Source organism: Pinus tabuliformis, chromosome X, assembly GCF_031772625.1.
Source record: "Pinus tabuliformis cultivar Carrire ecotype Pingquan chromosome X, CPIR1, whole genome shotgun sequence".
Taxonomy (NCBI): domain Eukaryota; kingdom Viridiplantae; phylum Streptophyta; class Pinopsida; order Pinales; family Pinaceae; genus Pinus; species Pinus tabuliformis.
In genome coordinates this window covers 450,661,210-450,677,066 of record NC_142308.1, presented here as the reverse complement: position 1 = coordinate 450,677,066, position 15,857 = coordinate 450,661,210, and the positions used below count along the sequence as shown (strand labels likewise).

Genomic DNA, 15,857 nt, shown 5'->3' with positions numbered 1-15,857 from the left:
CTTCGTACCACTCTCCATGACTGAATTGGTAATTTATCTTAGGCTAGGTATGTAGTACAAAGTATTTGAGGTTGATTTTTGAGGTTTTTGTTGAATCAAAGGAAAAGGAAATTTTGGGTGCAGGGATGGGACACAGTTTTTGTAGAGGTATACTTGGGGCAAGGTAGGAGATTGTCTTGATGCTTTTAAAGAGAATGAATGGCTAGATCTGACTGATGAGAAGCAAAGGAGAGCAAGAATCTTTCAAGGATTCTCCTTAAACAGACGAAAACATGGAAAATCAAACAAACTTAAAGGCAGAGCATAACAATCTATGGATTCTACCTTAAAACTTCATTTGTTCAATTGCAGAATATGAGAGAAGGAAAATGATACACATAACAACTTACAATTACTAAAAGAAGCACACCATCAACACATAAAGCCACAAGGATCCTAAACAATGCTGCAAAACCCTGGTCTTTCCTTTGCCAAAAATGCAGAAGTGAATGTACAATAGAGTGTCAAGCTTTTCCCAAGAGTCCAACCTTGAAAATGACTTAGAAATTACATAATATAGGTAAGCCAACCTCTTCCCTTGTCTCTAGGGGTCAAGCTCATCATTCTAGGAGCTGTTTCAACCAATTCTAAACAAAGCACTACAATCTAGGCAGTCAAAACAACTTGCCTCTATAAGGTAGGAAACTGATTCATTCATTAAATTTTCACTCTTTGGTGAATGAATCTACTAGACCAAGTAACTAAGTGTCAAATTACATCATGTTTCAAACAATTACATCAAGAAAAAGTCAAAAATTACATCACAAATCAAAACTGGTCAAACTAGGCGAGTTTCTGAGCTGAAAGATGAAAAATAGGGCAAAAAATCTATCTGTGCCGCGCTACATTGCTGCTGTTTTTGAGGTACCTGCAGGAGTCCAAATTGAGCTCAGGTTGGCTTGTTGGAAAGCCCTGCATGTCTACTATCCAACCCAAGTGGATTTTTCAAAATTGGTGTCCATTTTCCCCTCCAAAAGTGCATTCTCCCAAGATTTCTTCCTGTGTGTCAAAATAGGGGCAGTGAGGTCATTTTTTGCATGTTTTTTGACCTTTTGGGGACCCAAAACTTTCCCAAACTTCTTGTCCAACTACCAAAATTCATGATTCTCCATGAAAAATCCAAAACTGCAAGCCATTTGTGATTTGGAGCTCCCAATCCTATGGGTCGCACAAGGTGCGCGGTGCATATAGGGAAAAAACCTGTTTTTTAAATGCAAAAATTTCAAAATGACCAAAAATGCCCCAAATCTCTTGAAATTTGGTTGGAGTTCCCTTATCAAGTGTGATGATGAGCTAAAGAGGCCTCGGCCAAAATCTGAAGACGATAAAGCTCCCTTTGTTTCTTTTGCTTGAGGATTGCCTTCTTCAATTTTGCCTTTAGATATCTTATCCGAGCCATGCAAACTTGGTTCTGTGCTTTGTAGTGAACAACCATATGTCTCAACAATGCATTATCTCTATTGGCCTTGCTCAGCCACTTCTCCAAGTAAATGTTGACCCTTTTGAGATTAGACTCTCGATCCTCATTGACCTGTCGCTCTAGAGAAGTGAACTGAATCCTCCTATGTCGGGCAGCTTGGCGATTCTCACGGATGTTCTGTAGCTCCATGATCGCATGCTGATCTTCAAGCTACTTATTTCTTTGTTCTAGATATCTAATGTTCTATTTGGCCATCTCCAACTGGATTTCTAAGGCTTGAATGTCTGTTTCTTGCTCTTCAATCATCATTCTATATCTAGACCTCTCTAAATCTGTGGCTGTCTCAACATCAGGAATGATAACCAAACCTGATGGCTCACCTGAAAGCCCTTTCTCATGCATGGGCTTCTTTCCCTTGTCCTGTACCTATGCCTGTGGTGCTGATGTCGGAAGCGAGGCCCCTTCCACGCCAGGTGGAGATAACACTCTCTTTGCTGCTGCAAACAAAGGTCTGGTACCTTTCGGATAGCCTCTCTGATATGTAATGAAAATAGGCCTCGTCTCATGACACTCATACTGCTAAGAAGGTTCACCCTCATGTTTCACCTCTGATACTTCTTGTGAATCTCTGAAGAAATCATGTGAGATAAAGTCATCCCAAGTGATGCCCTGCGAACCAAGCTGATGAATCACCAAAATCTTTATAAGCGCAAAATGATATGCATTGTTGAGTTGTTGTTGAGGGGTTCTATGCTGTATAAAGGTTGTCATCCTCTCTATATTCCAGCAAATGAAATACTGAATTTTCATCATCCGCACCCTGGTGAAATGCATAAGTAACCTGATGTGATAAGCATAAAGACGAGAGAATCGTCCCTCACAGCTGAAATATTTCATGATCAATCTCATGAGAGGAGCATACTCATCTTTCAGATACCTGAACAAGAACACTCTTTTGAGCTACCTCAAGAAATTGAGTTTGATATATGGCTCATAATGTTGCTTATCAATCTGTTGTTTTTTATGCCATAGTTCACCAATATTTGGTATACTTGTTGCTAGCGAAACAGTTTCTGGTGTAAGTGTAAAGGTGACCCCAGCCAAGGTAGCTTGGTCTTCGTGCAAATGCAAGACAAAAAGACGAGCCAACTCATAATGAAACTGGACCTCATCTACCTTTTGAAAAAACTCATAGCATGACTGATGCTCAAAGCACTGCATAGCAAGAGGACAAGCATGCAATTCTCTAAGGTTGATTGGTTCCTCCCTGACATGTTTGCGACTTTTACGAGGCCTCCGGGGTTCTTGTTCACCTACGAGAGAATCACTTTGGGTTTCTGCCTCATATTCCGATGAGTGACCAGATGACATCACTGCTGATATACAAACTACCTCAAATGAATGTTGATAGGTGAAACTGCTGTGTGCTGATATGGACTGTTCTTTTGATTTAAACAATGCTGTGACCAAAGGGAAACAATGTACAAGGGATATTAGGAAAGGGAAAATATCAGGGAATTAGGGAACTTTGAAATAAAATGTATTTAGGGATAGGAGGGGAAAGGTAAATATGAGATTAGGGTTTTAGGGTTTGGGATATTAAATAGGATTAAGGAGTTTTTTATAGAGGTGGGGGATTACGATTTCAGGGATTGTAGTGTAGGATTAATCAGGGAATTAATGAGGGAGTATGATGAGTGGATTTGGGAATGAGGAACAAAGGGAAATGGGGAAAAACACAACCTTGGTAACAAAACTATTTTCAAACCCTACAACACTTTTATATTAACAAAGGGAGGCTTTCAAAATCTGGTCTCCATGGAAATCATCCATGAACCCATCACATTTACCATTAAAAACAAAGCCAAGGCAATGGAGGAGAGCCTACCTGACCAATTGATGTGAAGAGGAGGCGATTTGATGAGGTTTCAAACAAGTTATGGGCTCCAAACTGTAAGCGCCGCGCTCCTTACCCAGTGCACCGTGCAAGTTATATGCACTGCGCTGGTTATAATTTACACTGGCCTGAATGTCTGTGTGCGCCGCGCAAGTTATGTGCACCGCACAGACTGTTATATGCGCCGCGCAGGTGAAATGAGGACTAATCTGCTCCAAAACGCTCAAACACGACTTGCAATGGTTTTCTCCTCCTTTGGCATGCACAATGACTTGAAACTTCATTGAAAAACCCTTATATAGACACCAATTTGATTTTTGCCTCTTTCATAACCCACTTTGTTATGTTTTGCAATTGACACTTTTTCAGGATTAATAGAATTTTGACCTTTTTGTTTCCTCCTTAAATTTGGTTGAAATAATGATTTTCTTTGACAATTTTTTGCAGGGATAGCTATGATATGATCTGGAAAAGGAGACCAGGGCTGTGCTGGGACATTTCAAGAACTAAAATTTTTGAAAATTTATTACAAAAATGAAATATTGACTTATCTTCAAAACAGAGTTTTGAAGAGAAGTCATAATCTATCCGTATAATGATAAAAATATTTGAGATAACAATTTAACAAGGACCTCCCTCTGGCCTGCTGGCTATATTACACTTTGACAAAGACCCATAAACTCAACCCTAGACCTAATGATCGAAAAAACTATTATGACCTAGAGACTGAAATAGGACTGCAAATGACTGTTCAAGACTTGATTTTTAAGAATAGACCTAAGCCAACAGTGCCAAGCATGAAGGGAATGAGTGACAGAAACCTCTCCGTCAGATTTATGGCATGCTTCTAATGAAATGCAACTGATCGAAACTGATGAGACACCTAAACATGAAATGCAAAAAAGAGTTTTGATCTCTGACGGAGGGATAACCAGACCGACTCTAACATTGGCTCCAATGGGGATGGTAGCTCCTCGGAGGTGCCAAGAACAACAGATCTCTGTAAGAGCTAGACAGTGCCTTCATCCATTGGGCTATGGAGTCATGACTTCGACAAACAATTCAAGATGTTGACCCAATTTATTTGACTGAAAATTAACTTGAAAATGACTCAAGAATATGACTAACAAACTGACTCGACAAACTGAACTCAAACTGAAATCTTTCCTCAGAATTATAGCCTTCACTTCGGGCCCCAGACTGAAGAAATGATCACAGCACACACTTGCATCGAAACTGAAATGAAATGGTATTTACAATGCTAATAGGACAGCAGAAAAACTCAGAAAATGTACTGCTTGAGCAGCTGACCATTGACCGGCCCTCCTGGACAATCGTCCCCGTTCATTTACTTAAGAAGAAAAGCATTCTGACCTCGAAATGCTGCAATCTTAAAAGGACCTTTCCATAGATTTTCAAACTTGCCGTGTTTGCCCTTTTCTTCATTTCTTGCATCCCACTTTAACACCACATCATCCAACTGAAATGTATCCGCCTTTGCTTTTCTGTCAAAAATCCTTTTAATTCACTTCTGCAACTTACAGGTGTTCTGAAAAACATCTTCCCATGTCTGTTGTAAGTGGATCATTTGATTTAGCCTTTGTTGCATTGGATCCTCTTCACTACCAGCCTCTTGAAGAAGTTTCACTACCAGCCTCTTGAAGAAGTTTCACTACCGGAGCTGCAAGAGAAGTAGGGAACACTGTATCGACTCCATAAACTAATTCAAAGGGGGACATGCCAATGGATTTCTTTTGACTCACCCGATCTGCCCAGAGTGAAAGGACTAGCTTCTTATGCCAACTTTTCTTGTTCATTTCCAACATTTTCTTAATGATATTAACCAAAGATTTATTTGAAGACTCAACCAATCCATTTCCTTGTGGATGATAGGCGGTTGAGTGTCCCAAAATAATATGATATTTATTACAAAACTCAACCATCTTTTTTGACTTGAAAGCTGCTGCATTATCAGTGATTAACTTACTCGGGCAACCAAAACGAGACAAAATATTATTCTCAAGAAATGAAACTATTACCGCATTCGTAGCTTGCCTGGTGGGAATTGCTTCGATCCATTTTGTGAAGTAATCCATACCTGTGAGGATCCATCTATGTTGACCTGAAGAAGAAGGATGAATTTCACCAATAAAATCTAGCCCCCACTGCTGAAAAGGGTCACTCACCTCAATGGGCTTAAGCGGCAACGACTGTAATCTTTGTTTCCCTTCAAAAATCTAGCAATTATGGCAGCTCTTGACAGCCTTAAACACATCAGCAAATAATGTCGGCCAATAGTATCCAACCCTCAAAATTTTATTTACCGTTGTTTTCCAAAAAAGGTGACCGCCACAATCGCATTTATGAAAATCTTCTATGACTTGTTTTGCTTCTTCTTCCACCAAACAATTTAACAAAACGCCACCGGGATCCTTCCAATAAAGTGCAGAATCTAAAACACAAAACTTAGCAGCCTTCAACTTAAGAGTTCTTGCTTTGTTTCTAGCCATCCCAAGTGGTGCAGACAAATTTTGAAGAACATATATGATCTCCGCATACCATGGAGAAAGAACAAACATTTATGATACCTGAAGTGAAGAGCTTTCATCATTTTCATCGAACAAGGCAACGATCAAATTGATGTCTAAGAGGCACAGATTTGATTCAGCCATCAATTTTGCCAATCCCTGACCTTTACCCAGCTTGGTAGGCCTTATCTCCACATCATACTCCAACAAGGCCGCTATCCATTTGCCTCGTCGTCCTTCCGGTTCGGTCTGAACCAAAACATCTTTGACAGCAGCATTAGGAACATAAGCTAAAATATGAGAATGCAGAATATACACATGGAAATATTTTAGTGCTTTTACAAGTGCAAGGGCTTGTTTCTCGATAATGTTGTATTTCAAAGCAGCATCTCTTATGGTTCGGCTGAAGAAAGCAATGGGTCTTTCATGCTCTTATTTTTTCTGCATTAACACAGCTGCCATAGTATGCTCCGAAGCAAAAGAAAACAATATAAAATCCTGAGTATAATCTGGGCTGATTAGAAGCGGAGCTGAAGAAAGAATCAATTTAACTAAATTGAATGATTTCACCGCATCTTTCGTCCATGACACTTGGCTGTCCTTCTTAAGCATGTTTGTAATTTCTCTAAGGTGCTCTGCAAGATTAGGAACAAAACGACGCAAAAAATTCATCTTACCATTGAACGATTGGATCTCCTTTTTATTCCTGGGCAAGTCAATTTGTTGAATCGCTTCCACACGTGCTGGTTCAATATGAATGCCATCCTTTGAGATAATGTGCCCAAGGAGTTTACCTTCAACCATGGCAAATAAACTCTTCTTGGGATTCAGTGACACACCATATTTTCGGCACTTTTCAAAGACAATTTTCAAATGATGCAAGTGTTCATCATCTGATTTGGAAAACACGGTCAGATCATCAAGGTAAACCACTAAGAATACATCTTTCTCATTAGCGAAAGCCAAGTCCATTGCCCGCTGAAAAGTAGCACCTGCATTCTTCAAACCGAAAGGCATTTTTGCATAATGAAAGGTTCCCCACGGAGTGGTGAAGGCTGTTTTGTCTCTGTCATCTTCATGGACTAAAATTTGGTTATATCCAGAATAACCATCGAGTAGGGACATGCGGGATGCTCCAACTACTCGCTGTAGTATGTGATCCATTTTGGGCAACGGATAATTATCCTTTAAGGAAACTTTGTTGAGGTTTCGGAAATCAATGCACAAACGAATCTCACCGGTTTTCTTACGCACCGGCACCAAATTTGATATCCAATCAAAAAAGCAAATGGGAACAATAATTCCTGATTTGTACAACCTATTTATCTCTTTCTCAATTGATGGCAGCAATTTTGGATTAAGCCTTCTTAACTTCTGTCTGAAAGGTTTTTGATTAGGCTTAATAGGAATGGTATGCTGAATTATATTTGTATCATATGTCTTCAAATCAAAATAGTCCCAAGCAAACACATTGACAAAAGATGACAACAAGTTGATGTATTTGGCTTTTACCTCCGGTGGAAATGTTTTGGAGATCTTTACCATCTTCGGATGCTCAGCTGTTCCAAGATTCACATCTTCAACTCCCTTTTCTGTTGGCTGCAATGTTGGTTTGCGGGCTACATCATCATGATCAAAGAGCTCCTCTAAAGGTATCAAGCCTTTAGGAATCACATTATCCTTGAGCTGCAACACTTCCATTTGATTTATTCGTACATCATTGCTACCATCATCATGTTCTACATCCATTGAAGTATCCTTGAACTTACCTTTGCTTTGTAGAAAATCATTGATCTCCTCATCATCTTGGAAGGAACGGTCGAACGATGCTTCACATGTGTTATCACTGAAAAGTCTGTTGCCAAAATTTTTTTAGCCTAGCTTAAAGTCAGGGTGTTTTCGCAGCGCATAAATCCGTTAGCAGTTTCGCAGCGCCATCTGTTTTAGTGATTTCGTAGCGAAAACACTGACCTTGCACTGGCTGCACTGCGAAATTGGGAAATGACAGATATTTAAAGTGAATTGATGGAAACACTGCAGGAAACGAGGTTTGTCAAGCTGTTATATGTGGGCTTGTACTCCATTGAAGGGGAACATTCCAGTGGTAATTTTGCTTTGCGCTCACAGCTGTTGTGGCAGGTTCTCATGATCACCAACGAAGGTCCATCAAAACTCTGTTTCATACTCAAGTCTCAAAACTGTGGTCCTTTTTGAAATCAATGCTCGATCAGAATCGGTTATGAGAAGGCTTCTGTTCGTCGACTTATTCCAAGTTATCATTGCCTTGTGTCAGTTGAAGGGTTTTACGAGTGGAAAAAGGATGGAGCGAAGAAGCAACCATTCTATATACATTTTCAAGATAAATGAACAAAGGATTTCCACTGTTAATGACATGTTCGCGTACAGAGAAGGATTTTAATGAATGTTTGACTCAGTGGAAGGAATCTGGGCTGCAGTTTGATGCTTATCATATATCTCAGCTGTCACATCCTCTACTAAAAGCATCAAAAAAGGGGAAGCATTGTTTTCATTTCATCGGTTGTTGGTGTTGTAGCTACTCTCTGGTACCATATATGCAGCCAGCAAAGGAGCAATGAGCCAACTCACAAAAAATCTTGCATGTGAGTGGACAAGTGACAACATACGTGTTAACTGTGTGACACATGGCAAGTTTCTGAAGGAGGAATATTCTTTACATTTACTATTTTGACTACACGTTCCTCTAAGGCGTTGGCGTGGCTTCATGATTGAATGCCTGTTATATTGGGGACAGAGGGCATTTGATATTTGGAGTTGCAGGGGTGCAAAGCATGGCTATGGAAATGGCGACCATGCGAAAAATCTCCAGTTCACCCTTGTTTAGGTCCGGATCGGCTATGCTATAAAGAGCTCTGTAATCTACTGTTGCTCTTTCCAACGAGGCCGACTACTCTCGTCTCGAAAAACAAAAGTCCCATGTCACTTGTCCAAAGCAGCTGAATGCTCCACTGGAGGAGGTCGATCCCGAGATTGCGAATATCATAGAACTTGAAAAAATCGATAATGGAAGGGTATTGAACTTATCCCTTCAGAGAACTTTACTTCATTATCAGTCATGCAGGCTGTAGGATCAGTCATGACCAATAAATACAGTGAAGGCTATCCTGGTGCAAGATACTATGGAGGAAATGAATTCATTGACATGGCAGAGTCGTTATGTCAGAAAAGAGCATTGGAAGCATTTGGTTTGGATCCAGATAAATGGGGAGTTAATGTACAACCCTTGTCAGGCTCTCCGGCTAATTTTCAAGTTTACACTGCTTTGTTGAAGCCCCATGATCGTATCATGGCACTTGATCTTCCACATGGTGGTCATCTGTCTCATGGTTACCAGACCGATACTAAAAAGATCTCAGCAGTTTCAATTTTTTTTGAAACAATGCCTTATAGATTGGATGAATCTACAGGCTATATTGATTATGTCCAGCTGGAGAAAAGTGCAGTCCTATTCAGGCCTAAACTTATGATTGCTGGTGCTAGTGCTTATGCACGCCATTATGACTATGCTCAGATGCGCAAGGTTTGTGACAAGCAAAAAGCTGTGTTGTTGGCGGACATGGCACACATAAGTGGACTTGTTGCAGCTGGTGTAGTTCCATCTCCTTTTGAGTTTGCAGATGTAGTGACCACTACTACACACAAGTCACTCCGTGGTCCTCGTGGTGCAATGATATTTTATAGAAAGGGCATCAAAGAAATTAACAAGCAGGGGCAAGAGGTTAAGTATGATTATGAGAAAAAGATTAATGCAGCTGTGTTTCCTGGTCTTCAAGGTGGTCCTCACAATCATACCATAACTGGCTTAGCTGTTGCTCTTAAACAGGCAACTACCTCAGAGTATAAAGCATATCAAGGGCAGGTTCTCAGTAATTGTGCTCATTTTGCTAAGTGTCTAAGTGAAAAAGGTTATGAACTAGTTTATAAGGTTCTGATATTAAAAGTTCGACAAAGGATCAAAGATGTATTTAGAATGGCAATCTGGACGTCAGCTGAAGAAGACAATGCTTTTTCTTTACCAAGTTTTAGTGCCTACCCTCAGCTATATGTTACCAGCATTGGTTTGGCAATACCACAAGTTCAGCATGCAATTCAAGTTGTTGATAAAGTAAGAGGGATGGAGTGGCCTCCTGATGTGTTACAAGTTTCATTGGATGCCACTGTTGGAAAAAGTGCAGCCATAAGCACAGTGTTAGTAGAAACCAGTGAGGAAGACTGTGCTTTTAAATCACACAGCAGTTTCGTAGCGCGCTACGAAACTGCTGTAGGTGATGTTTTCAATGCAGAATAAACAGTTTGACCGGGAATGTTAGAAGAGAGACACCTGTACATCAATACAACCTACAGCTCATCTGGAGACATGGTATTTGGTAGCAGCGTTCAATACTTTGAGTTATTAAAGATTTGGGAACATGCTGCTACATTTTCGGAGAATGTTGGGAGACAGAGACCGTAAAAACAGAGCACATCTTTTGGTCAATTAATGAGCCATCAGCGCTTTCAAGCATCCAAGGTTAGCTGGTTTATTGCATCTTTAGCTCAGCCATCTCAGCCTAACTGAAGGAGGACAGCTGTCAAGGATCCAAGAAGAATCATGTTACGAGGAGAATGGAATTAGTGTTTTAGTTTGATTAGGACTCTATGTATTTACAGCACAATACCTTTGTATTTAATAAGTTTGTTTAGATATAGATAAGGTAATTAATGATAGACCATCGAGCTCTCCCCTCATGCTTGTTGAGGAGACTCAAGGTAGTTTAGTTTTTGGTTTTCCTATATATAGGAGAAACTCTGATGTAAACAAGGTTGGGAAATTTATAAAAAAACAGAGTTTTCATATTGGCTTTTGTAAAAAAGGACTTTGACAGTAATACAAGCAGTACTTTTTCTTCCCAAGATTCATCATGTGTTAAAATGCTCAGAGTATATGTAGTTTGGTCTTTATTCTTCTTGTTTTACAGCTCACTAAATATGCAATCACTCTGAATTCACCTAGTGCTCAGACTTCCTGTGTATATTTATGAGTTGAGTTCTTCTTGAGAAATGTTCTGAGGATTTAGACATAGTATGCCTTGGCTTCCATGAATGAGTAATTGATTATTTACTGCAGAAGTGTTTGACTCCATGAGCCCAATGGAAGAGGTCTTATTTTGTTGTTCCAACCAGCTTATTTTCAACATACTGTTTTAAGAGTTAGCCATCTTTTCTTGCCCTTAATTTATATCAAGAAGAAACATTTGTGAGAGAGCCCTCTCTGACTAAGGAGGCTAAGCCTTAGTCTAAAGCCTGGTTTGAAATAGTTTCATGAAATCTTGCTAGGTAGCAGCCCTTAGTACACGATTTTGTGATAACAACATGGATTTCAAATTTATTGCTGGAGTTCATAGGAATCTTCAAATTTCTAGCTGCCTTAGCAAGTGCATCTGCAATGCTATTTTGAATACGAGGCACACATGTCAATGTATAATCTGAAAACACTTTCAAGATATCCAAAACAGCATTCCGGTATGCCCGCATCCGTGGGTGTTTTGTTTGATATTCTCCCTTAACTTGCTTGAGCATTAATTCAGATACACCATATACTGCAATCCTCTTAGCATTTAGCTTTCTTAGAATTTTCAGACCAGCGATCAAAGCTTCATATTCAGCTTCATTGTTTGAACAATCAAAAGAAAGCTTGTAAGAACATACCTGCACATTACTAGGCACTTTATCTGAAGTAGAAAAAGGACTACGTACCCAAATACCAATCCCAGCACCATCATTGCCCACTGCTCCATCAAAATCCATGGTCCACAAACCATCTTCCTCTTCTACCAAGTGCTGAAAAGTTGTTTGCTGTGATTTTTCTGCTTGCTGTCCATTACCTCCAGCTGATTGCTCAATGACGTTTTGCTATTCTTGTCGTTATTTCTTCAAAACTTCTATGAAATTCTCTGCTATCTCTGGAATATCATCTACTACAACTAACTGACTATCAATATCATTGAAACTATCTGAATACAAAACAAAAGACTCTAGATCTGTATGTACATAACTGATGGGATGATTAATTGGTTTCTCCTTGCTGGTGATCATGTATTTCATTTTCTGTTCCCGGTACAACTTTCTCATTTGGCCAAACACGAGAATCGTTGCATAGGAGAAATCAAGCTGTATTGTTCCTTGTAATTTTGCGCCCCAAGATCTGGAAAGGAGCATACCAACTCGGGGAGGAATGTCAGCCACGACAACATCCATCAAGACATTCTTTGTAGGGATCTGATCCAAAATTACAACAAAGTCTTTAATTAGCCCAATACATCTCACCCTGCTGGAATCAAAGGAACAAAGATCATGATATTTCCTGGTGATGTCCAAACCCAACTTCTCCATGATAGCCTTCGGCATAAGATTATGGGAGGCGCCGGTATCAAACATAGCATTATGCAACACCAACTCATGCAATCTCAAACTGATATAAAAAGGAGGTACTTCAGACTCACCACTCAATGTTGGTCCAAATATTAATTCTGGTTGATCATCTTCTACACTCACCATATCAGACATTGGGTCAAAATTCAGAATTTTGGAGACTTGACCTCTATAGCTACTGTTCTTCATGAGCTCAGTCAAAGGAATAGATACCTTCAATTTAGAAATTTCATTTTCTAGACTAAAAGTAGAAGTCTTGTCCACTTCGTTGGCCAGAACATCTTTCTTTTCAGGTTTATCCTTTGATACAATGGGTTGATTTACCTTTTCATTTGCTGGTGGAAGCTTGCTAGTCATAGGATCAACACTCTCTTTTCCTTTCTTTGATGCAGCCGGTGTTTCATCTTTAGATGCTGGAACTTCTTTTCTTTTATGAATTGGATTGATGGGAACATTTATGCTTCTAAGTGAATATTGACGCTATTGGGTAGACAAAGAATGCATGTAACCTCTCTGATACTCATCCGACTCTTCCTCCAAAACTATATCATTTGCCAAGATAAAATCTGCATCATATTGTACTGCTGAACTTGTTGCCTTTTCATCATCTTCAGTGATAAATGTGGGCATATCATCGGGAGTAAAGAAGTGATTTTCTTCTCCAACTACATTATCTTCATCATCTGACTCGGGACCAACAAAATTCTGCTGAAGAGGTGTCTTTACCTGCTGCTGTTGTGATGTCGTGTCTTGTGCTCGCTGCTCACATTGTTTGATCCTAAATTGTGGCTGTTGTTGACCACAAAAATTAGGATTCCGAATCTGCGGTTCAGGCTTATCAAGAGCTAGCCTTTCAATCATCTTTTCTACCTTGCGGAGAACTTGATCTGATGTAGAGGCTTCTTCTTTTATTGAGACTTTCTTCTCGGCTTTCATTCTTGCTCGCTTATCATTCAAATTTGCCTCAACACTAACAACAATTTTCTGCATTTCTTCTAAGGTAGCCGGATCTCTCTCCCTTAGTTGATAAGCCATGTCCGGATCAAAACCATCCGGGAACTTGAGCAACGCTGATTTTCTAGTTGGTTTTAAATCATCTGGAATTGCATTATATACTACATTGAATCTAATCCAATAGTCTTTAACGGACTCTCCAGCGTTTGATCTTAGCATATTCAGATTTGATTTGCAGCGGATCTTTCTTTACTTCCCAAAGTTCTAAAAACTGTCTCTTCAGATCTTCTAATGTAGGAACACTTCTGGCCGACAAAGCTCTAAACCATTTCCTTACCTCGCCACCAAAAGTCAGCATGAATAGCCTCATGGCCACATTTTCTTCATCAATCTCATGGAGATCAAAGAAATCCGCCATTTTGTCGACATGCTGTTGAGCTATGATATTCTGAGATGTACCATTGAACAAAGGAATTTTACTTTGATAATCTGTAGGCATGTCATTTAAAACTTGAGGAAGAGCGAGAGGTGTAAACCGAGCAGCCATTTCTCTTGGAGGATTTGGTCTGGGAGTTGTTGGAGGAGTGGATGTAGCTGAAGTATGAGGAGTGTGAGGAGGTGTCTGCAGAGGAGAAGCCACGTGAGATGAAGAAGGAGAATTTGCTGTAGACTTTGGATAAGTGATTATAGGTTGTTGGGGAATAGTGGGAATGAAAGGGGGTTCAGTGGGAACTTTTGAGGCGGAAGCCGTGATAGAAGATCCAATGTTTGCAGATGCAACGTCTAGGAAATCAACAAGACTTGAAAACTGAATTTATCTCTGAAGGCACCATAAGATAAAATTTTCAATCAACTTATTGTTTCTTTCAACTTCAAGGGCCGCAACAAAATTAGGGTTTGGAACTAAAGAATCAAGTGCACTTTCAGATTTGGTTTTAAATAGTGACAATTCAAACTTTTCGTAAAAATCAAGTTCTTCAAGATACTTAAAAATTGCAGGACATGAGTGGGATTTAAACACGGGAGTCACAGAGCTCTCTTGATGAAGGAGTCTTGGAATCAAATTGGGATTTTCGTAAACAGGAGGAGGATTAGGATCTATATTAGCTCTGGTATATCTCTTTGAAGCCAGCGTGTTATTTTCAAGAAAGCAAAGGAACATAAACAACTTTTTCATCCTGTCAAACCCTAAACTTATCATCCAGGAGCTTAGAATTTGCAGATGTACTGGGGTGTTTCAAGTGTCATAATTACAAGCTAGACTGGAGATTGACTGAAGTAGCATTTATCTACTTGCGCTAATGCAAATAAAAAGAATTTCAAAGGCTACCTGGCTAATCTTAAGGCTCTGTCTGTAGTTTATAAAACAAATGACATTAACAAACAAACCATTTTGTCCCCAGTATGGTCGCCACTATGTTAGAGCCTAGATTTGTCTCACGCTGAAAAGACAAGGTTCTAGGTCTACATCAAACCACGCTCAGCCTCGTAGCTAGCCCTACGAGGACAGGAGAGGGCTCTCTCCGAGTCAATCTCGGCAAAAGGTAATTGATGAGGCTCAAGATGACTGAATTGGTAATTGATCTTAGGCTAGGTATGTAGTACAAAGTTATTTGAGGTTTTTGTTGAATCAAAGGAAAAGGCAATTTTGGGTGCGGGGATGAGACACAGTTTTTGTAGAGGTCTACTTGGGGCAAGGTAGGCGATTGTCTTGATGCTTTTAAATAGAATGAATGGCTAGATCTGACTGATGAGAAGCTAAGGAGAGCAAGAAGCTTTCAAGGATTCTCCTTAAACAGACGAAAACATAGAAAATCAAACAAACTTAAAGGCAGAGCATAACAATCTATGGATTCTACCTTAACACTTCACTTGTTCAATTGTAGAAGATGAGAAGGAAAATGATACACATAACATATTACAATTACTAAAAGAAGCACACGATCAACACATAAAGCTACAAGGATCCCAAACACTGCTGCAAAACCCTGGTCTTTCCTTTGCCAAAAATGCAGAAGTGAATGTACAATAGAGTGTCAAGATTTTCCCAAGAGTCCAACCCTGAAAATGACTTAGAAATTACATAATATAGGTAAGCCAACCTCTTCCCTTGCCTCTAGGGGTCGAGCTCATCATTCTAGGAGCTGTTTCAACCAATTCTAAACAAAGCACTACAATCTAGGCAGTCAAAACAACTTACCTCTATAAGTTAGGAAACTGATTCATTCATTAAATTTTCACTCTTTGGTGAATGAATCTACTAGACCAAGTAACTAAGTGTCAAATTACATCATGTTTCAAACAATTACATCAAGAAAAAGTCAAAAATTACATCACAAATCAAAACTGGTCAAAGTAGGCGAGTTTGAGCTGAAAGATGAAAAATAGGGCAAAAAATCTATATGCGCCGCGCTACTTTGCTGCTGTTTTTGAGGTACCTGCAGGAGTCCAAATTAAGCTCAGGTTGGCTTGTTTGAAATCCCTACCTGTCTACTATCCAACCCAAGTGGAATTTTCAAAATTGGTGTCCATTTGCCCCTCCAAAAGTGCATTCTCCCAAGACTGCTTC

General features: G+C 39.6%; 1 pseudogene; it reads left to right on the top strand.

Annotated features, from left to right (window-relative positions):
- Positions 1-8,919: 8,919 nt before the first annotated feature.
- On the top strand, positions 8,920-12,770 carry LOC149140530 (serine hydroxymethyltransferase, mitochondrial pseudogene; annotated as a pseudogene).
- The last annotated feature ends 3,087 nt before the right edge of the window (positions 12,771-15,857 follow it).